Source organism: Rana temporaria, chromosome 6 (genome assembly GCF_905171775.1).
Source record: "Rana temporaria chromosome 6, aRanTem1.1, whole genome shotgun sequence".
NCBI lineage: Eukaryota > Metazoa > Chordata > Amphibia > Anura > Ranidae > Rana > Rana temporaria.
Window position 1 is genome coordinate 58,830,428 of NC_053494.1, and position 23,093 is coordinate 58,853,520.

Genomic DNA, 23,093 nt, shown 5'->3' on the forward strand with positions numbered 1-23,093 from the left:
TTCCCTCTATCAACCTGGGATTCTACAGCCATCCACTGGGAGTTCTGATAGTTCCCTTCACGGGACATCTACATGCCGACGGACTGATGTTAACCCCTCCTCATCTGTATTCAGCAGTGGTATCGTTGTACACATTTTTATACCAGTATCATACTTAGCTACATGTTTTTATGACTGCTTTTGCTACCGTTTGGCATTACTCGCACCATTTTTACAGTTTATGTAGCTACATCGATTTTATCTCCAGTGCAATATTTATTTTGTTACCTACTTGAAGACTATAAAAGTTTTAATGCTATTCCCATCGAGCGCTGCCTTTGTGTGTTTTTTGTATCCTGCTATCCATTTTTCCAGTGGTTGGTAGCTGCACTGGGAATCAGCCTGCAAGGAGATCAGCTAAAAGTAGTTGGATCTGTATGTGCATTATAATTCATCGAAATTTGTTGATTAATCGATTAAAAAAAATTGATTAATCAAACACAAAAATGTTAATCAGTAACAGCCCTAGTATTTTTTTATTATTTATGCTATATATAAGCACTTTATTATCCACTGTGGGGTGCAACACCACCTTTTGATTTTTTACATTTCTCACCTTTGGGTAGTGTTTGACCCATACAGTGTCTGCTGCACCACAATCTCCTATTGAATCTCCTAGTAGCGCGGGAATACCTACCAATACACTTTCTAAGTTAACCATGTGATAAGTATAAAAAATGTTTTAGTGACGGAGGCTTGAAAAGAACAGTAAATTACATTTCACTGACACTGAACTGTTACACTTGAGGTTTTCTGTCAATAAAAAGTGTTTGTCTTATATAATATTTGTTATGGGGCTTTTATTAAACGGTCAATACTGAGAATACTGAGAATATTCCAAGAATTGTTTCATAACTGGGCAAAGATCCCTGTAACATTTCTGTTTTGGTTAAATATGAGGTTTAACTGACTAGTCACTGCTTTGTTGGCTGTTCTGATCAATGCCAAGCGGCAGTTCTAATCTTATGCATACAAACTCAAAAAGCTTGCATGGAAAGTACGTTAGCATTTATTGTTATTCCTTTGTGGTCTATTATAATAGATCTTTAACATGTTCATGACACTGCATTTTTATCTATATGATTTACCACTGCACTAAAGTTTTGAAGTTCCACTTTCTAATGATTAGTGTAACAAAAATATAATAAAACATTGCCACTGTGGGTTTGTTTTCCCAGCTATCAGTTCTCACCAAATACCATCTGGGTAAGGTTAATACATTCTGGAGTGTGTATACTGGTAAGCTACCACACCCTTTTCTTTTTCATTTCTATCCTATATATTTATTTAAAAGAGAAGTACGAGTTCACAGAAAGCAAACATACATAGTCACCTGGATCAATCAATTGTTGCAGCTGTCCCCCGCCGGCTCTACACCGAGAACTGATCGGCCAAAGACCGATCGCTCAGTTCTTGGTCTTCAGCGAGCAGAGAGCAGGTGACTGAGACACAGGAGTGCAGAACAAAGGGACTCCAAAACAAAGTGACCCCAGAAGAAGCATGGTCAAAAAATCTTTGCCATATTTCTCAATTGAAGGACCTGTATAGTTAGGTTTGTTGCATTTTGAAAAGCTTTCATGACCATGCCGTTAAAACTACAATAGATAAAACAGTCAGCAGAAAACTTGATATGATTTGCGTTGAATTTATTGTCATCCGTCCGTTAGCTTCCTCTCATCTAAAGTAATGACTAACTCGAGTCCTCCTCAGTGGCGTCACTAGGGTTGGTTTCACCCAGTGCGAAAAAAAAGTGGTGTCACCCGCTCACCAACTATAGTCCCCCCTCAGTACAGTCCCCACTCCACTAACTACAGACCCCCTCCCACAGTATAGGTCCCCCCTCCATCAATATAGACCTCCCCACCTCAGTGCAGACACCCCCACCAGTGCAGACACCCCCACCAGTGCAGACACCCCTCAGTGCAGACACCCCCCCAGCAGTACAGACACCCCCCTCAGTTACAGACACCCCCCTCCTCAGTGCAGCCCCCCCCTCAGTTGCAGACCCCCCTCAGTACAGACCCCTCTCAGTTACAGACACCCCCTCAGTTACAGACACCCCCCTAGTGCAGACACCCCCAGCATTAGACACCCCTCCCCCCATCAGTATAGACGCCCTTCTTACCTCACAGACCTCAGAACAGCAGATGCACACAGTGGTGTGTCCCACGAGTGCGGGCTCCTCCTCCTCTGTGGATGTAAACAGAGAGAAGGGGGTGGCGGCTTCGTTCCTCTCCGCTGAGATACACAGCTGCGGCGTAAGCCGTGAGGCACAGGGAAGCGGGCAGTGATAGTGGTGCCGCTACCCATGGGTGTCACCCCTCTTAGCAATGCCACTGGTCCTCCTACTTTGTTGGTGTCCTTCAGATGGCAGGTCAGCTTCCCCCACCAGAAGGCAGATGTGGATAGCAAAGTTGGTCTCATTTTAAAAGTAACTCCACTATTGCTGAGAAAAGAATAATCCCCTCTGGGGTGATCAATTTACATTACAAAGATTTTAAAAAAACTCTGTAGGAAATTCCTACATTTTGTTGCTGTGCTGAAATAGCTGTTTGTTTTACCAGACTGATTGCCTTCTGATTCTGCATGCTAGTGAATGGTTTATTATAACTTGCTGGTGCACTTTGTGTTCTAATGAGGAAAACTGCAAGATCTGCATCCTTTTAACCCTTAGGGAATATCTCACTTAAACATACACTTCGATTACAAGGGATGCCTAAAATCTGACTTGTACCTTAGTGCAGACTTCTAGGCAAAATTAATGAGCCAATCACATAAAGCAGGACATGACCTTTTTTGTAGGCTTTCTGTACACCAAATGTATATAGAATGCGTCCAAGTTGCCATATTGCATGGAATTTTACAGAAAATTACAGAACTGCAGATTAAAAAGGAAAGAGAATTTTTAAAAACTGTCAATTACAACATGACTTGTATAGAAAATGTATATGCTATAATTTTTCAATTCGATTTTTTTTCTTGTTTATGAAAGTGGAGTTACCCTTTAGGGTTGATAAGCTACCGTCAAAATTCATGTATAGCTACAGCTACTGTATTATTGATTGCTCTTTTTCATAAGCTATGTTTTTATTCCCATCTGCAAAACCTTTGGGGTCCAATGCACAAGCCACATTGGAGGGATAACCTGTGTTGCATTATATTCAAGTGAATGACTACCAATATATCAGAACGCAAAAAAGAAAAAAGACATGCGCCAATTTTTCCCGACACCTCAATGCAAAGAAAAAAAACCTGAACCACCTCCTTGAAAAAGAGGTGTGTGTGTGTGCTAGCACATGTAATGTGTATTATATTAACTGAGGGGTGTCAATGGGTTCTTAATATGATTGAAGTTTGCTCAAATTTACACTGTTATGCCTGTGTGAAATAATTAAAAAAGCTTGCACCCTAAAGCCTGGTACACACGATTGGATTTTCTGCTGACAAAGCGTAGGACTTTTGTCCGAAGGGCGTGGGCATACAAACGGGAAAGAATTGTCTGCCAACAAACCCAAAACTACTTGTTTTTTCAGCTCTTTAGTGCCACCCCTTGGGCAACTTCTGCTAATGTTGTGTTATGGTTAGCATTGCTTCTGAGCATGCGTGTTTGTACTTTGGAGTTTTGTCCGATGGACTTGTGTACACACGATCGGATAATCTGACAACACACATTTGTTGTTGGAAAATGTTAAAGCATGCTATCCAGCATTTGTTGGAAGAATGTTTGGGGTCGGTGTCCTGTTGCGGAATACATTTGGGGCTAATCACACGCTTCCCTGAAGTTATGGCATGATGTAGAAGTATCTGCCTGTATTTCTCAGCATTGTGGACACCATTGATCCCGACCAAATCTCCAATTCTATTTGCAGAAATGCAGCCCCAAACTTCCAAGGAACCTCCATCATGCTTCACTGCTGCCTGCAGACACTCATTATTGCACCGATCTCTAGCCCTTCATGAACAAACTGCCTCCTGCTACAGTCAAATATATCAAACTTGACTCATCAGTCCAAAGCACCTGCTGACAATTTTCTGCGTCCTAATTCCTATGTTTTTTTATACACAGTTGAATTGCTTAGCCTTGTTTCCACATTGAAGGTATGGCTTCCCTCTGGTCCCACTGGTTTCTGTGCCGATGGCACTGATTGACATTTTCCAATGTCAAAGGGAAGTAAGAACGGTGTCTCATCTGCTGCATTAAGTTTCCTTGGCCGACCACTGCATCTATGGTACTCAACATTGCCTGTTTTGTGAGCTTCTTAAAAAGAGCTTAAACGGCACATCTTTAAACCTAAGTCTGCTTTAAATCCTTACCTTGGAGAAATCTTGCCAATACAGTTTAACTACTTTTTGTCTTGTCGCTGTGCTCAGTCTTGCCATGATTTATGACCTGTGACATGAAACAGTCTTCAGCAACCTCACCTTTGTAGCAGAGTTTGGCTGTTCCTCACCTAGTTTAAGTCTCTTAACACAGCTGTTTTTGTTTTAGATAAAGACAGTGAGCTGGATTCAGATAGATTCGTCTATCTATCTGCGGGCGCAACGTATCTCAGATACGTTACGCCGCCGTAACTTTGGGCGCAAGTTCCGTATGCAGAAAAAACTTGCGCCCTTAGTTACGGCGGCGTAACGTATGTGTGGCGGCGTAAGCCCGCCTAATTCAAATGGGGATGTTGTGGGCGTGTTTTATTTAAATTTCACTTGACCCCGCGTATTTTACGTTTTTTGTGAACGGCGCATGCGCTGTTCGTGAAAGAATCCCAGTGCGCATGCTAGAAATTACGCCGCAAAGCCTCATTGGTTTCAACGTGAACGTAACTTACGCAAAGCCCTATTCGCAAACGACTTACGCAAACAACGTAAATTTTAAAAACTCTGCGCGGGAACGACGTCCATACTTAACATTAGCTACGCCTCATATAGCAGGGGTAACTTTACGCCGGAAAAAAATAGCATATTCCTTGCGTAACTATACGGAAGCGCCACCTAGCGGCCAGCGTAAATATGCAGCCTAAGATACGACGGTGTAAGACACTTACGCCGGTCGGATCTTAGGGAAATCTATGCGTAACTGATTCTCTGAATTAGGTGCATAGATACGACGGCCCGCACTCAGAGATACGACAGCGTATCCGGAGATACGCCGCTGTATCTCGTTTCTGAATCCAGCCCAGTGTTTCAACTTATATATGAATTTGATAATCATTATCACGTGCTTGGTTAAAATTGGTTAATCATACAACTGACTCTAATCTTACACAATCCCTGACTTTGTGTTAGGCCCCATACACACGATAGAATTTATCCGCGAATACGGTCCAGCAGACCGTTTCCGCGGATAAATCCTCTCGTGGATTTCGGCGGATTTTCATGCGATGGTGTGCACACACCATCGCATTGAAATCCGCGCCGAAATCCTCTGGCGATGACGTGTCGCGCCGTCGCCGCGATTATGACGCGGCGACGTGCGCGACGCTGTCATATAAGGAATTCCACGCATGCGTCAAATCATTACGACGCATGCGGGGGATCCCTTCGGACGGATGGATTCGGTGAGTCTGTACAGACCAGCGGATCCATCCGTTGGGATGGACTCCAGCAGATGGATATGTTGTGCATGTCAGCAAATATCCGATCTGCTGGAATCCATCCCAGGGGAGATATATCCGCAGAAAAAGATCCGCTGGCGTGTACACACCATAGGATCTATCCGCAGAAACCCATTTGCTGGGATTTATCTGCGGATGGATTCTATGGTGTGTACGGGGCCTAAGTGTAAGAAAAGATGCTGGTTTAATGCCAAAGGGTAGTCACACCATATATTGATTTTGATTTTTCTTCTGTTTGCTCACTTTAAATTTTGTAAATTGACAAATTAAAATATATATTTTTGAAAGCATTCTTACTTTACTGCATTTCCTAACACCTGCACGGTACAGTACAAAGAAAAATTACCATCTGTCTGTTCAGGGCCCTACATTTGCACACCATTGTTTCATGAATGTTGTTACTAAATAAATCCACAAGCTTTCATGAAGATGTTTCATGCTGACTCATGCTGCATTGTGCTTTGGGCTTCCCATTAATAGCACAGTCATAAAACCATGAATAGATCTGTGATCAAAATTCAAAGCGAAGCATAGTATAAATGGTAAAAGGACAAGTAGAAAATAGCAATGTGAAGCAAATTTATGATCCACAGTATTCAAAATATATGTTTTATATATATTATATTAGCAAGACAAATGTTAGATTTCTGCTTGTATTAACAGACAATAGTTTAAAAAAAATTGTCATATTGGATCAATTGGATTAAACAGAAGTGACTATTCAGAGTAATGCGCTGTACACAGGATCGATTTTCCCATCGGAAAAAAGTCAGATGAGAGCTTTTGGTCGGGAATCCCGACCGTGTGTATGCTTCATCTGACTTTTCCCAACGGAAAAACTGCTGGAAAAAGATAGAGAGCAGGTTTTCCCAATCGTGTGTACAAATCCCGCATGCTCGGAAACAAATCAACGCATGCTGGGAAGCATAGGCCATTATTTTTCTTGGCTCATTGTAGTCTTTTACGTCACTGCGTTCTTGGCAGTCAAAAGTTCACCGAACTTGTGTGACCGTGTGTATGCAAGGCAGGCTTGAGCAGAATTCCGACAGAAAAACCATCCAAGTTTTTTCAGATGGGAATTCAGCTCGTGTGTACAGGGCATGACCCATAGCCAATCAGTTCGGCTGTTCTGTTTTTAAGGCTGGGTTCACACTATACTACACGACAGTAGTACGACTTTCATCCTACTTTGCTCTGCGACATTGGTCCTACATTCATCCGGTGTTTCATTAAACAGGATACTACTTTGATCCGACTTTGTGATAGTCTGACTTGTTCTTTGACCAATCAAAACAATCCCAGTGTGACATGAATTCCTTTTACTGCTACTGTAATCACATGTCGGATATCAAAATTCGGATGGTTAGGACAAGGATCCTACTTTGATCCGACTTCAATGATATTCAATGGGCTGAAATAGAATCAAAGTCGTACCAAAGTAGTACAGGGAGCATTTTCAAAGTCGGACCAACTTGTGTCAGACCAGTTAAGGCGGCTGAAATAGGAAAACATTGATTTTCACACGTCATGCGACATGAGCTCCCAATGTTGGAGCGTTTGTCGGACCAGTGTGAACCCGGCCTGAAGGTACACGTCAGCACTATTTTATCAATGCCATGCTAAATTGTTAAGTGAAAACCAGGAGTGATTTTAATTGGACATTGAATGCATACAAGTACCAATTAGCTCCTTGTGACCTCGGCTGTTCTTCAGCTCTTCATACCTTGAGAGGCATGCATTACAGAGCAGTGACTTACAGTGCCTTAAAAAAGTATTCATACCCCTTGAAATTTCCCACATTTTGTCATGTTACAACCAAAAATGTAAATACATTTTATTGGGATTTTATGTGATAGAGCAACACAAAGTGGCACATAATTGTAAAGTGAAAGGAAAATGAAAAAATGGTTTTAATTTTTACAAATAAATATATATTTAAAGTGTGGGATTCATTTGTATTCAGCCCCCCTGAGTCAATACTTTGTAGAACCACCTTTTGCTGCAATTACAGCTGCAAGTCTTTTGGGGGATGTCTCTACCAGCTTTGCACATCTAAAAATTGAAATTTTTGCTAATTCTTCTTTACAAAATAGCTCAAGCTCTGTCAGATTGGATGGAGAGTGTCTGAACAGCAATTTTCACATCTTGCAACAGATTCTCAATTGGATTTAGGTCTGGACTTACACTGGGACATTCTAACACATGAATATGCTTTTATCTAAACTATTCCATTGTAGCTCTGGCTGTATGTTAAGGGTCGTTGTCCTGCTGGACAGTGAACCTCTGCCCAAGCCTCAAGTATTTTGCAGACTCTAATGCCGCGTACACACGATTGGATTTTCTGATGGAAAAAAGTCTGATGGGAGCTTTTCGTCGGCTATTCCGACCGTGTGTATGCCCCATCTGACTTTTTCTGTCGAAATTTCCGACGGACTTACATAGAGAGCAGGTTCTCAGTTTTTAAGACAGAAAAAATTCCTATCTGAAAATCTGTTGGTCTGTATGGAATTCCGATGTGAAAAAAAAACACGCATGCTCGGAAACAATTCGACGCATGCTTGGAAGCATTGAACTTCTTTTTCTCGCCTCATCTTAGTGTTGTACGTCACCGCATTCTTAACGCTTGAAAGTTCAGAGAACTTTTGTGTGACCATGTGTATGCAAGCCAAGCTTGAGCGGAATTCCGTCGAAAAAAACATCCAACCTTTTTCCGATGGAAATTTCGCTCATGTGTACAGGGCAAAACAGGTTTTCTGCCAATATTGCTCTGTATTTGGTTTCATCAACTCTGATCAGCTTCCCTGTCCCTGCTGAAGAAAAGCATCCCCACAACATGATGCTGCCACCACCATGTTTCACGGTGGGGATGGTGTGTTCAGGATGATGTGCAGTGTCAGTTTTTAGTCACACATCATTTTGCTCTAAGGCCAAAAAGATAAATTTTAGTCTGACCAGAGCACCTTCTTCCACATGTTTGCCGTTTCCCCACATGGCTTATACCTGTAACAGGCGCGCCTGCTCCTATTGCTAATACACAGGCGCCTTCGGCGCCATAATGTGTTCCATGCCGGAGTGCATACGGTGCTTACGCAATGACGTCATCGCTCCGCGGCGCCCTGCGTTTCAGCGTGGACCGCAGAAGTGCGCCACACATGGAGCCCTGTTTGAAATCAGTGCACCTGATCTCCTGCCTATAAAGGCATTCAATGGAGATACAGCCCCTGTTCTATTATTGTCAGCCGTAGCCTGTCAGCTCAGCTGCCTTATACATGCTGCTGCCTTTGTTCCCTTTGCCGGAACACCACTCCAAGAAACCACTACTACTTTGCTGCTAAGACTTCCCCTACAACTACAGCATTGCTACGAACTGCCTACATGCCTTGAACATCTTGCACCATGGACATTCCATCTCCTGCATAAAGATACCTACAAACGGATAAGTAGTCATTCCTTCACTTGTAGTTCTATAGGAAGATCTTATGCTAATGTTTCATCTATTACAAATGTAGTATTACAAATACTGTGTGGATATTACCATATCTTCTGGGAGATACTTCTGTGCTAAAGCTTGTTGCAAAGGAGTACCTAAAAGGGACAGCTACCTCTAAATTACTAAAGCAATATTTAGTTCACGTATACTAATATAAAATTCCTGAGCTATATTGCCTCTCATATGTACGTATTGCTACATCTATAATTACAGCTCATGTCTGCAACTATATTTACCTGAGCTATACTGCCTCTCATATGCAAATAGTATTATATCTACAATATTCACCTCAAGTATGCTACTATAATTACCTGAGCTATATTGCCTCTCATACGCAAGTACTATTACTCAACTAAAGTACCTGTCATATGCAAGTAAGAGTTACTACAACTTCTATTTACTACAAGCTCGACATAAGTACAAATCCTCATAGGCCTTGTCCTAAATTGTTTGAACATGTTCGCTCTATCTTTTCTATGCTAGGGGTTGATGCTATTTCATGGCATCTCCCCTAGTGGCCTAATACATCTCTACATGCTAAGGTTGATATGATGTAGAGAACCCTCAAACTCCTGTTGCTAGGAGTGACGCCTGCGGTCCCTTACTGATAATCACCTGCATGTAGTGGTGTATTGGGATATTGACCTTGAACTATAATTTTAAACGCTAAGCTCTGGTCGCATGTTGGAATGCGTCCATGCTTAGTAGCTCAACGCCTTTCTTTATGTGACACAGAGATGATGTATAGATCCCCCAAACTCCTGTTGTGAGGAGTGACGCCTGGGGCCAGTTGTCGCATAGAGAATCGCATTAAAATCCTTGCTAACCGCAGTTGTGGTTCACTCCGTTCACCAGTGCTGTTACAATACCAAACTGAAAACTGTACTTCTTATGGCTTTCTTTTAACAATGGCTTCTTGCTACTCCTCCATAAAGGCCAGATTTGGGGAGTGCACGACTAATAGGTGTCCTGTGGACATATTCTTCCACCTGAGCTGTGGATCTCTGCAGGTCCTCCAGAGTTACCATGGGTCACTTGGCTGCTTCTTTGATTCATGGTCTCCTTGCCTGGCCTGTCAGTTTAGGCGGATGGCCATGTCTTGGTAAGTTTGCAGTTGTGCCATACTTTTTCCATTATCGGATGGTGGATTGAACAGTGCTCTGTAAAATATTCAAAGCTTGGGATCTTTTTTTTTTTTTTTTTTTTTTTATAACCCTGCTTTAAACTTCTCCACAACTTTCATGATGCCGTTTGTTCACTAAGGTTCTCTAACAAACCTTTAAGGGCTTCACAGAACAGCTGTATTTATACTGAGATTAGATTGCACACAGGTGGACTATTTACTAATTTGGCGACTTATGAAGGCAACTGGTTCCACTAGATTTAAGTTAGGGGTATTAGAGTAAGGGCGGCCAAATACAAATGCACGCCACACTTTTCAGATATTTATTTGGAAAACATTTGGAAAACCATTTATCATTTTCCTTCCACATCATAAATATGTGCCACTTAAAACGGAAGTTCACCCTAAATATACAGTAGAGCTTATCCAGAAGAGCTTATTTTACACATCAACATTTCGCTATTTAAATCATTCAAATACCTGTAATCTGTTGTTCTATGCAGACACTTCCTGGTCTGTCTCCCGTGGGAGTGGGCGTGTCGCTTCTTTTTCTCAGTGCCCGAGTGTCTCCTGGGAGCAGAGCGTCATGCTTTCCAGGAGACTAGTAATAACACCCAAAGACGAAATCTTGCGGTATTTTACTCGTCACGTGATTCAAGAAGCAGGTCATGTGACAAGGGCGGGTCTAATTCCGCCATTTTAATTAATGGCAAAAGGGTAAAGAATGGCATTAAACACTGGAAAACATGCGGAGAAGGAAGCCATTGCTTGCACGGTACAAGATGGGACAAGATAACTAGCGCCTTATATTTTACATATAGTTCAGCAAAACGTAAGTTGTGATGGCAACCGTGAACTCTGCTCATGCACGGGATAGAGCGGTGAATGCTGGGATATCAGAGGCACTTTTCTTGTAAGTGCACCGTTTTTATTATTTTAATAAATAATTATTTTTACGTACTACACCATGATGAGCCCCTTGTTTTCGAGGCACTAAGGAAGGAGAAGGAGGATATACCCAGTGGCTATCAGAAAAGAAACTATTTTGTGGCCTTTTTTTGTTCAGGGTGTGGTAAGTGTTCAGTTTAGCTGTTGGTGATGGTGGCACGTGTTTGTCGGGTGGAAGAGACAGCCGCATCTTTAATAATCTATTTTGTATAAGAAGCACTACCAGCATTGAACTCTTCCTTCCTTCTCTCATCGTTCAATTGACAAATTGTTTGCTGTTCCATTATTGGAATTTTTTAGTATTGTTTGCACATCTATTAGTCATTTATGGGACTTTGATTATAATTTAATTTTTTTTTTGGTATTTATTCACATAAGGAGCACTATCAGCGGTAAAATTCCCATCATAGGAGCACAACGTGCATTGATTTTATCCTTTGATGTTCCATGTTGACAATTAACCGCCGTTTTACACTTTTAGCATGTTTATTGCACATTCTATGCAGTTTTTATAATATTTATTATTTATAATTTTCAAAGTTTTCAATGTGAACATGTAACAAATACAAGTGACTGTTATTCCAATTTGGCTGCAAAAGTAGAAATACACTTTAAACCTTTCTGCAGGAATAGAAAATTGTATTGTAATTGAGGAATGTTCTACATGGATTAACATTACATTCATAAGGCCAGAAAGAATCAGTGCATTCTTTCTGGCAGTTATAAACATTGCTTGCACAAACTGTGTGCAAACAGCTGCAACTGTCAGTAAAACAATGGCTGGCGCCAGTGTTGTTCACATGTAACCACTCCTCTGAATTCAACAGAGTCACTGACCGACCCTAGATACAGTCAGTGTAAGTCTAGGGTCTGTGTTTCCATAAAAATGTGCCAAAAGGAAGTGGTGTTGGGCATAAAAACTGGAGAAACACCTGTGAGAGACATGTTCTGGGAATGAAAGTTCCAATATTAATGATAGCTGATTAAAAGGTCGGTGTCTCTAAAAGGGAGGGTAAGCAAGAGAAGAAGAATCAGTACAATTCTATCTGGCTGATGCAACCAAAAATTCCTGAGCTTTGAGGTCACATAACTAAATGTTAGCCGGGCACCGGCAATGATGTCGGCAGTTTCTCAAACTGAGGTTCCAGTTGGCTCTAGCATCCATAATGTCAGTGATATTTAGTGACCCACCCAGATCGTGTCTGTTAGCACCAGATTGCCAAGTTGCTGTTTTCCACCATTGCAGTATAGCGCCAACAGCTGCAAAAATTCCAGCATACCTTGGATTACGAGCATAATCCGTTCCAGGAAAATGCTCGTAATCCAAAGTACTCGTATATCAAAGCGAATTTCCCCATTGAAGTTAATGGAAACAAAAAAATGTGTTCCGCATTGACGTCATTGGGATGCAATACCGCATGTGGCCAGAGGCGGGGGGCACCTCGGAAATGGCTGAAAAGGCCCAAGGACGCTTCGGCTGACCTCAGCAAACCTTGGAAAGACTTCCTACCCGAGATTTGCCAAGGTCAGCCGTGCTGTCGTCTGGCCTGTCTGTGCATTGCCAACGGGGCCAATCGGCGACACTCGGCTCCGGCGCCACCCCACCCCGCTTTTGCCTGAATCTTGCTCGTTTTGCGAGACAACACTCGCAAACCGAGTCACGATTTTTAAAAATACAGTGCTCGTATTGCGAAACGCTAGTTAACCGCATTACTCACAATCCGAGGTTCCACTGTATATACCATCATTTGTAGACGCCTAACTTTAGCACAAATCAATTAATATACACTTTTGGGGATTTTGTTTAGCAAAGACGTATAGCAGAATACATTTTAGCCTAAAATTATGAAGAAATTTGATTTTTTTTTTTAAATATTGCACAGGTTTTATAACAGAAATTAGAAAATATTGTTTTATTTTCAAAATTTTCGGTCTTTGTTTGTTTATATAATAAAAACCCAGTGGTGATCACATAACATCAAAGCAAAGCTCTACAAGAGTGAAAAAAATAAAATGATATAAAATGTAATTTGCGTACAAAATTGTATGACTGCGCAATTGCCAGTTAAAGTGGCACAGTGCCAAATAGCAAAAAAAGCCCTGGTCAAGGAAAAACCTTCCGGAGATCAAGTGGTTAATGCCAACTTGATTAATGTTTATCAAATAATCAATCATATATCTTTTATGTATTTATGAATTGATTAAAAACATTTTAGCCATGATATAGAGGACAGTTTCAAGCCCCTAAAACACATTAAGGCTATTTTTGTAAATCTTGGTGGGCTAAAGATTCTTGGGACTCCAATCATTGACATGTGGGTATAAAAAAGGGGAAAAATACTGCGCTTATCTGAAGAAAGTGAGCTGCTACATAGCAATGTGACAAAATTGAATAAAGTGGCAAGTATAAATGTAACGCTAGTGGTAATGTGAAAAACTCAAAATCAACTGAGTGACTGAAACAAATTGAACAAAAAGTCAGGTAGATGCCCCAGTTGAAGTCCCCTCGGACAAAACGCGTAGGGCTTGGTACACCTACTCCCCATATTGCTTTTATCCATTTTATTCGATTTTGTGATCACTTGTATGTCATTTTTTTGTTTGTTTTTTTATTACAATAAACCCCAGATTATTTTTGACCTGCACCATTGGGAGCCCGGTTTTCTTTTTCCTTGCATGTCCTGCTGGATTAAGTTTTTTTGGAGTTCCATCTTCGTTACTTACTTTGTGGATGTTTGTTCTTATTTTTTTTTTAACACCTGCCGAAAGGAAAAGAGCTGTCACGGTTCTCCTGGTCTATTCCTGTTATTTGGATTGCCATCTACCCAGTGAGAGGTTTTCAGCGAATGATTGCTGGGTTCCAGTGAGGTCAAGCCTGTGGTTCTTCAGAATCGCCAGACCAGTCAAGCGGTTTCGTTTGGGAGCTTTCATGCCTGTATGATCTAATGTCGCTGACGGTTAGATCCACTAGATCCGGTAAGGGTATTCCATTAATTTCATCTACTTCTTAGAGCGGGAAGGAATGTTGGTTCCATGATGATTTACGCAGCATCTATCTTCATTTCATATTAATGAAAACTGTTTCACATTACTTATTTATTCACTTCTATGGACTTTTTGTTCAATTTGTTTTATTTGTTTCAGTCACTCAGTTGATTTTGAGCTTTTCACATTACCACTAGCGCTACATTTATACTTACCATTGACATGTGGGTGCCTTATTTTTCTTTCAAGCTCCGTATTCAAAGTGCACCCACCCCATAAAGACCTAACAGCAGTTGCAATATTTACCTATTCTACTGAAAACTAAAAAGGAAATTCAGCATTTTCACATAGCATCCATAATTAAAATAAAGGCTTGGGCTTTACATATATTGTAATATGCAAACAGTCTCTTGCCGTCTTTTGTTACATGAGACTATTTAAAATAAAAAAATATAGTGACTACTAGAATCCTATACATTTTCCTATATGTCCAACATCCAGAGATTATCAGTAGCTGCTATTTTCAATATTTGAAAAAAGGAAAAAAATACTATATAGGACTTCTATAGAGCCTGATCAATAGCATTAGATCAGCGCAAAAGTACCCAAAAGAGGATGCATCTCTTAAAAAACATCTTAATGCCTCTTTCACACGGACGGACCATTTAGGTACAGGTGTCAGATTATTAGGCGGACCTGAACGGGCGCTCCATAGAGGTCTATGGAGCCACGGATGTCAGCGGTGACATGCCCGCTGACATCCGACCCGCCAAAGTGTGATGGAGGAAAACCCTATTTTTCCAATCCGTCTGCGGATCAGATGACAACGGACTCTACGGTCCGTTGTCATCCGATCCCCCATAGGGAAGAGCGGTGCTCTGACAGGTCGGTCCCTGCACAGTGTGCAGAGACAGACCTGTCATCTGCCTGCTTAGCGGGGATTGACAGAGCCCACACACAGACCGTGTGAAAGAGCCCTTACTCATACAAACATGGTAAAACAAATTGCATTTTTAATCCAGGCTGTAATACAAAATAAAAATAATAGTAGTGCGCACAGTTGGTCTTCTGTTATATGTGAGAAGTCTATAAAAGGCTTGCAAATAGCAGTGTCACAGGCTGATCGCCTCCATGCCACGCCGCATTGATGCACTAATTCATGCACAAGGAGCCCTGACCAAGTATTGAGTGCATACTATACTGTACATAGACATACTTTTTTATAAGCCAACGTGTGTGTTAAAAATCTTTTTTTTATTATTGGTATGCAATATTCTAGCTTTCTGAGATACTGGATTTTGGATTTTCACTAGCTGTAAGCCATAATCAAAGTTAAAATAAAAAAATAATTGAAATATATCACTCTGTGTGTAATGAATCTATATAATATAGGAGTTTCACTTTTTGGAATTGAATTACTAAATTAAAATTAACTTTTTCATGATATTCAAATTTTTGGAGATGCACCTGTATAGTAATAGATGTATGGTATATAGCACGGTGAACCTATGATTACCTTCGATACGCAATCATGTTTGAGTGACCGTAACAAATAAAACAATTTTTGCTAGCTCTCCATTGGATAATTGAAATAAAAACTGCTTCACTCTTCACAAATTGAACATTTACTTTGACACTGTGGACAGTTTCTTTGCTTTTAGTAAATCATTCGCACAGAGTTAAATAATGCATACTCGGGATGCTAAATTTGGTCTTGTCATATAGGCTTCAATGACCTCTTGTCAGAAATGTCTTATTCTTGTGCATGCTATAGTCAGGTTTGTCTGTTCTCCTTGCATCTAATACCCTAATTTTTTCTATCTAGGCCACATTTAAATTGGGTCTGCAAGTGATGACACAAGCCATGCAATATTACTGATTGAGAACTAAAAATATGTATGGTCTTCAGGGACCAAGATGTTCTTTTTAAAGACAAGCTGCTCCTATTCATTTCAGACCTTGCATTGATTGTCCATTAGTTCTGTTTTAAGAGCACTCTGAAAATCCATTGTGGACCATGCCCTTATGAGAAATTACATTTCTCTTAAAAAATTTTTAATAAAATATAAATATAGTGAAATGGCAATACCAATATGCTCTGTATTTCAAATTACATGCTGTCAGATTGATGAATGGATATTCTGTAGTTTAGCATTCCTTAGTGTGCAGTATTTGTGGGGACATTTGTTGTTAAAGGACTAGTGCAAGCAAGATTCATACGCATAACAGTCAGTCTTGGCAATAGGCTGAATTAGTGACAAATCTTCGGGCTGACAAATCTGTGCATGCTTGAAGCAGGGTCGGTACAAGGTGTGGGCAGAAGGGACGAATGCCCTGGGCGGTACTAAATACTGGAGGAAGGGGCGCGCAGGTGAAGTGCTGGCTGTGTGCTTCTAAAATCTGTCTGAACACACCAGCCGCTAATAGCTGCACGCACATGCAACTGTGTGTCAAGTGCACTCCTGCACCCGACACAAGCCTAGAACAGACCAGCCCTTCACCTCTTCACTCCCCTGTCAGTGGAGATAGTCCTCTGAGTCCTGACAGGTGCTTCATATTCCCCGCCCGGCATCACACACTGAGGGGCAGGCTGAAGGCAGGTTTGGAGGACTCAGGGGGAGAGGAGCATAGAGAGCTGTGACCTAGAGGAGCAAAGGAGAGGAGGAAGTGGACTCGGGAAAATGTGCACTGTGAGTGACCACTTACTGTTAATGGCACAGAGCTCTGTCCATTCCTTCAAGCAGATCCATGTTCGGAGGAGGGGAAAGTTAGCTGATGGGCCAGTCGAGTGAAGGGGGAGGAGCTCCCCCCTTTGTGAGTAGATGTGCAGACAGTGTCCCCATGTCAGGAGAAGCATTACTGCAGACACTGAGTCCAGACTGAGAGCACTGAGCAAGGTGGGGGAATCGACTGACACTGAGAGAAGGTGAGTGCCAGTGTCACCATCTCATCCCCCATCCATCCCTCTGCTCCCGATTTCCCCTCCCACCACCACTACTGCCACTGATCCCACCCCCAACCACCACCACCACTGAACCCACCCCCCCCACCACCACCACCACTACTGCCACTGATCCCACCCCCCACCATCACCACTAATGCCACTGATCACACCCCCTCCCACCACCACCACTGATCCCACCCCACCACTACTGCCACTGATCCCACCCCCCCCTCCACTGCCACCACTACTGCCACTGATCCCACCTACCACCACTACTGCCACTAATCCCACCCCCCAACACCACCACCACTACTGCAACTGATCCCACCACCACCACCACTACTGCCACTGATCCCACCCCCCCCCCCCACCACCACTACTGCCAATGATCCCACCCCCCACCACCATCCCTCTGCCCCTGATCCCATGCCTTTCCCCCCCACCACTATCCCCTTGCCCCTGATCCCATGTTTTCTCCTCACCACTACTGCCACTGATCTCAATGGGGCACTCTGAAGGATGTAAGGGGGCACTCTAAAGGCATTAGGGGGCACTCTGGGAGGTACTGTTTTAGTATCTCCCAGAGTGCCCCCTTTTATCTTCCAAAGTGCTCCCTTACATCCTCCAAAATGCGTACGTCACTGCCTGTTTCAGGGGTTCAGGTGCATGCTCCCACCGATCTACTCCACTGTGAACTCCGTTTATATCGAATTAAACCGAATTTCATTTGTATTGCTTTAAATATTTTCTTGTTTTGAAATTACACTGACTCTTTATTTACACCGGGGGGGGGGGGGCGCAGTTTGCCATCTTCGCCCTGGGCACCAAATGACCTTGTCCCATCACTGGCTTGAAGTGCCCATTCATGTAGTAGTACTGGCCATGGGGCAACACTGTAACATCACTTTTGCAGTAAGCCTTGATACCCTGAAGAAAGAGTACAGTGATGTATAATCTATATTACTATATTGTTTTCCCAGTATGGCTACTTAGGGGATAGATGGCAAGGTGAGAACCTCATTTGATGCTACTGTTACTCAGGGAGCACTGCCCAAGTTTACATTTTTACCTTTTATCATAAAAAGAATGACATTGTGATCATGATAAAAGCAAGTTATTTTCTTTTTATTTATGTCCATTTAAATTTACAAACAATATTTTCTATCTATAATTTACTCTCAAAATTACCCAAGCTTGGTCATATTAAAGCCATCTTTGACTGCATTTCATGGAGAATACTTTTCCAATGACAGACTGCAAATGCTTTCAAATGACGATGTGTCTTACTCAGCACTGGAATTCCTGCATGGATTAATAGAACAAGCATAACGCTGTGATGCACACAGCATTTGGGGCAACAAGAAACCAAAGCTTTTTTTTTCCATGTGTCTAACAGTACATCATTTTTTAGAGTTATACCGAGCAAGAATATTTAGTATCACAAAGATTATGAAGAACGGTGGAAGCACTAAAGACCAGAAAAAAAATATGATATAATCAATTGAAAACAATAAAAAAAGTCCTGGTTCTATCTTACCTTCATATGACATGTACAGTATATAAAAACATTCATCCATGTTGGGCCATGTAGCTTTAGGTCCAACCACATCTGTATGCATAAAGTTATGTACAATAATGTGATTTAAATTAAAGATGATGCGCTTTTTTCTTTTATTTATGCATTAGGCAAAATATGGGAGGATCCTAAAATACTCTTTGCTAACCATCCATTAAAGGGGTTGTAAAGGTTAGTTTTTTTTTTCTAAATAGGTTCCTTTAAGCTAGTGCATTGTTGGTTCACTAACCTTTTCCTTTGTTTTCTTTGTCCGAATTTCTCCCTTCCCCCTCAGTAAGCTGTTCTGGCTGACAAACCCCCATGGATGATGGGGGCAAGCTTACTGAGGAGAAACAGGAAGTGAGAAATTCAGACAAAGAAAAACAAATTTAAGAAAGGAAATCGAAGGAAAAGATAAGTGAACCAACAATGCACTAGCTTAAAGGGTCACTAAAGGAAACATTTTTTTTTAGCTAAAATGACTGTTTACAGGGCATAGAGACATAATAGTTAACGGATTCCTTTTAAAAATTATTAAAAAATAGATAAAAAACAATCATATAATGTGCCTGCAGTGTAGTTTCGTTTTTGCTGTTGTTTCCTGGTTCTCTGATGTACAGAGAGCCACTAGAGGGCAGTCAGCCAATAGAGAGCAGTGATACTTTGTCTAAAACTCCTCAGCACCAATCCAGTTTCATTTTACACACAGTAATCACACCTCCTTGATTAGTGACCACCGTGAGAAATCTCCCAGTACTGTGGTTATCAGGAAACAGGCAACCAGGAAGTGTCCAGAACAGAGAGGATTTACAGCAACATGAAAGCAAAAACGAACAATGAGGACATGAAACCAGGACTGCAGTAAGGTTAAGGAAGTTATTTAGCTAAAAAAAAAAATTCCTTTAGTGACCCTTTAAAGGAACCTTTTTAGAAAATAAAAAACAAACCTTTACAACCCCTTTAAAAGTTGCCCCATTTTCTGTGAAAGATTTGATTTGATATTTCCATCTTGAACTTTGCCACAAAATGAAAACGGGTCTGTAGGTTTTCAAAATAGAGTGAAGCAGCATTATACAATATCTTTCCCGCAACTGCTACAACCCTGGCAAACAGCGCAACTCCACTTTTGTTGAGAAAAAAAAAAAAAAAACATTCCCCCCTGGGTGATCTATGAACATTGCGAGGATTACAACAACCTTTGTTGCAGATTCCTAACTTTTGTTATTCTGAAGAAATCCATGTGTGTTTGTTTGTGCCTCTGTTCACAGTGGGTCTAATGGGAGTGGTTTCATAACTATCAGTCAGCTGTGCAGCTGCAGAGCACCAATGAGGAAAGCTGCTGAGCCTGCATCCCTTTAGACGTGATCCTATTGGAAACATCTCACCAAAAAAATTATTTTTGTAGCAAGAGATGCCTGAAATCTATTTTACCACTTTCATTAACATACTCTTATCCAGGCCTAGGTAATTTGTCTATCCAGTTTACACATTGGAATAATAAGTGTTAGTGAGGTTTTGCCCAAACACAATATTTATATAAAAGTTTAAGATGTTACTTACAGGTAGAAGACTCCTTTTGTTTAGACTTCTGAGTTTTAACTCCACCTAATCGACGGTTCATTTAACCACTGCCCTTAATTTGTAAACTGCAAAACAAAACAAAACAAAAAAAACTATTGAACAGAAAAAAACATAAATGACTACATACTGGAAAAGGCAGTACTAAAAAGGTACTCATTAGTGGTTAAATAGTTCAATTGTATATCCAATACAGTTTTAAATAGAATGGGCAGGGATTAGAACTGTCTATTAGGTTTTGCTGCTAGGTGAGGCTGCTTTGGAGAGATTCTTTAAAAGGATAAATTTGCCTTTCTAAAAAAAAAAAAAAAAGCTAATTATTTGCAGGTAGAAAAAAAAAATGTACATAAGTTATTTTTTTAGGAGCCTGTAAAGCACTGCACCTGCGATCAGATCGTGGGTGCAATGTAGTGTTCCTACAGATTGTCAGTGTATCTTTTATCGGCAGGCATTCACGCAATGACAGGAAGACTCAAACTACAGAGAGTGCTTACTAGCGCCGTAAGCCGCAAAGGATGTCGGTACTTCTAGTTCATTCATACACAGAGCCATGTAAGGCTCTGTTCTTTGCAAATTGTGACAGTGGGTGCGAGGAGAAGATCCCCGACCCGCTGTCACAATGAGGGGAAGGGGGATGGATAAGAGGCTATGGAAGTGGGAACATAATACATATAGTTCATACATGGAGAAACCACACATACTGGCTATATGAAGTCAGGCACCAACAGAATCAAGCACCCACCTAGAGAAAGTCTTATGAAAGTCTCTGCTTGCAACACTTGCCCTTGCAACACCAAAAAAAAGCTGGACTGCAAGGTTGTAGCAACAGAAATACAATGGAAGTAGTGGAGATCATATCTGTATTATTTATCGATCATCCCATGACCATAAGAGGGCCAACTTGTGACCTCTGAAATTATGGGTTCAAAGTAAGGATTGGACTACGCTTTTTAATCCCTTGTAGGCATGAGATTTATTGACTTTTTGCAAATCATATCTGCCCATCTACAGAAGCTCTACATAACTAGGGACAAGAGATGTTGTTGTTTCCCCTCTACCTGCTTGACTACAGATTTACCAAACTGCATTATGATTGAGAACCAGAAACTCTGCTGGGATGTAAAGAAGGCATATTTTATTCTGAGGTGGCTTCGTTAAAGTACTGTATACGATATGGGTTTTCGTATAGTTTTCTGCATTAACTCAAGAGCCATTTCTATGATTTAAGGCACTAGGATATACTTTCCAAATGCACAAGCACTGGCAAAGTGCAGGACAGTGGCTTAGGGGAAAGCACTTCTGCTTAAGGTTGTCAGTTTGAACCCCAACCACAACACCACCGGCATGGTGTTTGCATGTTTTCCTTGAGCTCCCCTGGGTATTCCAGTTTACTCCCACATTCCAAAGACATGATGGCCCTATGGTATATTCTTAAAACTATTCTTCAGGTAGATTTAAAAAAGACAAAAACATTGTTTATCTGTAATCATTAATACATCATTATTTATTTATTTTTTTAATCACATTTTTTCCCCTCTAATGCAACCAGTGAAATAACCAGAATTTGACATGGTATCAGCCTTTTGCAGTCTATTTTACAATATTGCTGAGGGAGTGAGAAGCAGTGCAAAGGTACTATTCAGGTGTCATGTAGTGCAAGGAGCATGCTGATAGAAGGACTAAAGAAAGTGACAGAAACCATGTCATGAAGTACGGCTAGCATGCGGACTGCACTTCAGAGGGCATTTGACTGTCGGTGAGGAGGTGTCGTGTAGCCTCCTCAACACTTGCTATAACCCCTTAAACTCTGCTATAGCACCTCACAAGGTTACGGGTGCCCACATTCAGTTAAATGGGTTGAGTTCAGTGGGCTGTACTAGGCAGGAATTATTTTTGCCACTTCCTCTGTCTTTGCAGCAGAAGGGGTGGAACGGTTGAGTGGCAGTAAAAATGAGAAGCAAGTGTAAACTAGGCCTTAGGACAAGTGTCACTGGAACGTTTGTTCCAATTGGATGATTTACCCCATCACATCTGCCAAGCATAGTCTTGTTTCTCTATCATGAATTGTTGGCTGGATAAGAGGTTAAAGTCAAGGAATGCTTGAGTTGCCCAGCTCCAGCCTATGGACCATTACATTTCACACCTAACTACAATAAACTATATATCACATGTGTTAAACACAAGGCCCACGGGCCAAATGTGGCCCACCAGACCTTTCCAAATGGTCCTCATACCTCTCCTGAAGCTGTCCCCCCCCCCCGTCTCAGCAATCAGCAGCCGAGAGGAAGACATCATTTCTCCTACAGAGCCTATGCCTCTCTGTGCGGCCGCAGCACCCCCTCATTTCTGCCTCCCCTGGTCTCAGCATTTAGCAGAATCCAGCAGCTGATGCCAGCCCTCTGGTCCTCCTCCAGACCCTGCACTTTCTGCTTCCCAGCTCTGCTCCCACTTTCACTTACATCACAGTACCCACCTTGTGCTGCTACTGGAAAGAGAGTGGGGGACGCTTGACCTCTGATGTAAGTTGGTGGGTGCATTGGACATCTAGTCTTACACATACAACTGGACCTTTGAGGGGAAACCATAATGCTGTCGTGGCCTGCGACTAAATTGAGTTTGACACCCCTGCTCTGGATTATAAGACAGATGTTACAATTGCTACTTACAGTTGCAACTGAAGTTTATTTTATGTGGTTTGTTACTACACTCACTTTTTTTTTTTCTACAGATATTTAGACAGATTTACAGTATGTAGAGAGAGGAGACAGAGAGCTGGTACGTGTGCATTTGTGACATGTAGGAACAGCAAAGGGCTCTTTTTT

At 41.5% G+C, this 23,093-nt stretch overlaps 1 long non-coding RNA gene across 1 annotated transcript in view; it reads right to left on the bottom strand.

The window, feature by feature from the left end:
* LOC120943526 overlaps nucleotides 1-23,093 on the bottom strand; it is a 107,940-nt gene that overhangs the window by 14,690 nt on the left and 70,157 nt on the right. The window contains exon 3 of the long non-coding RNA XR_005750292.1: nucleotides 20,254-20,339. This is a non-coding gene — a long non-coding RNA (uncharacterized LOC120943526). The remainder of the gene's footprint in view (nucleotides 1-20,253; nucleotides 20,340-23,093) is intronic.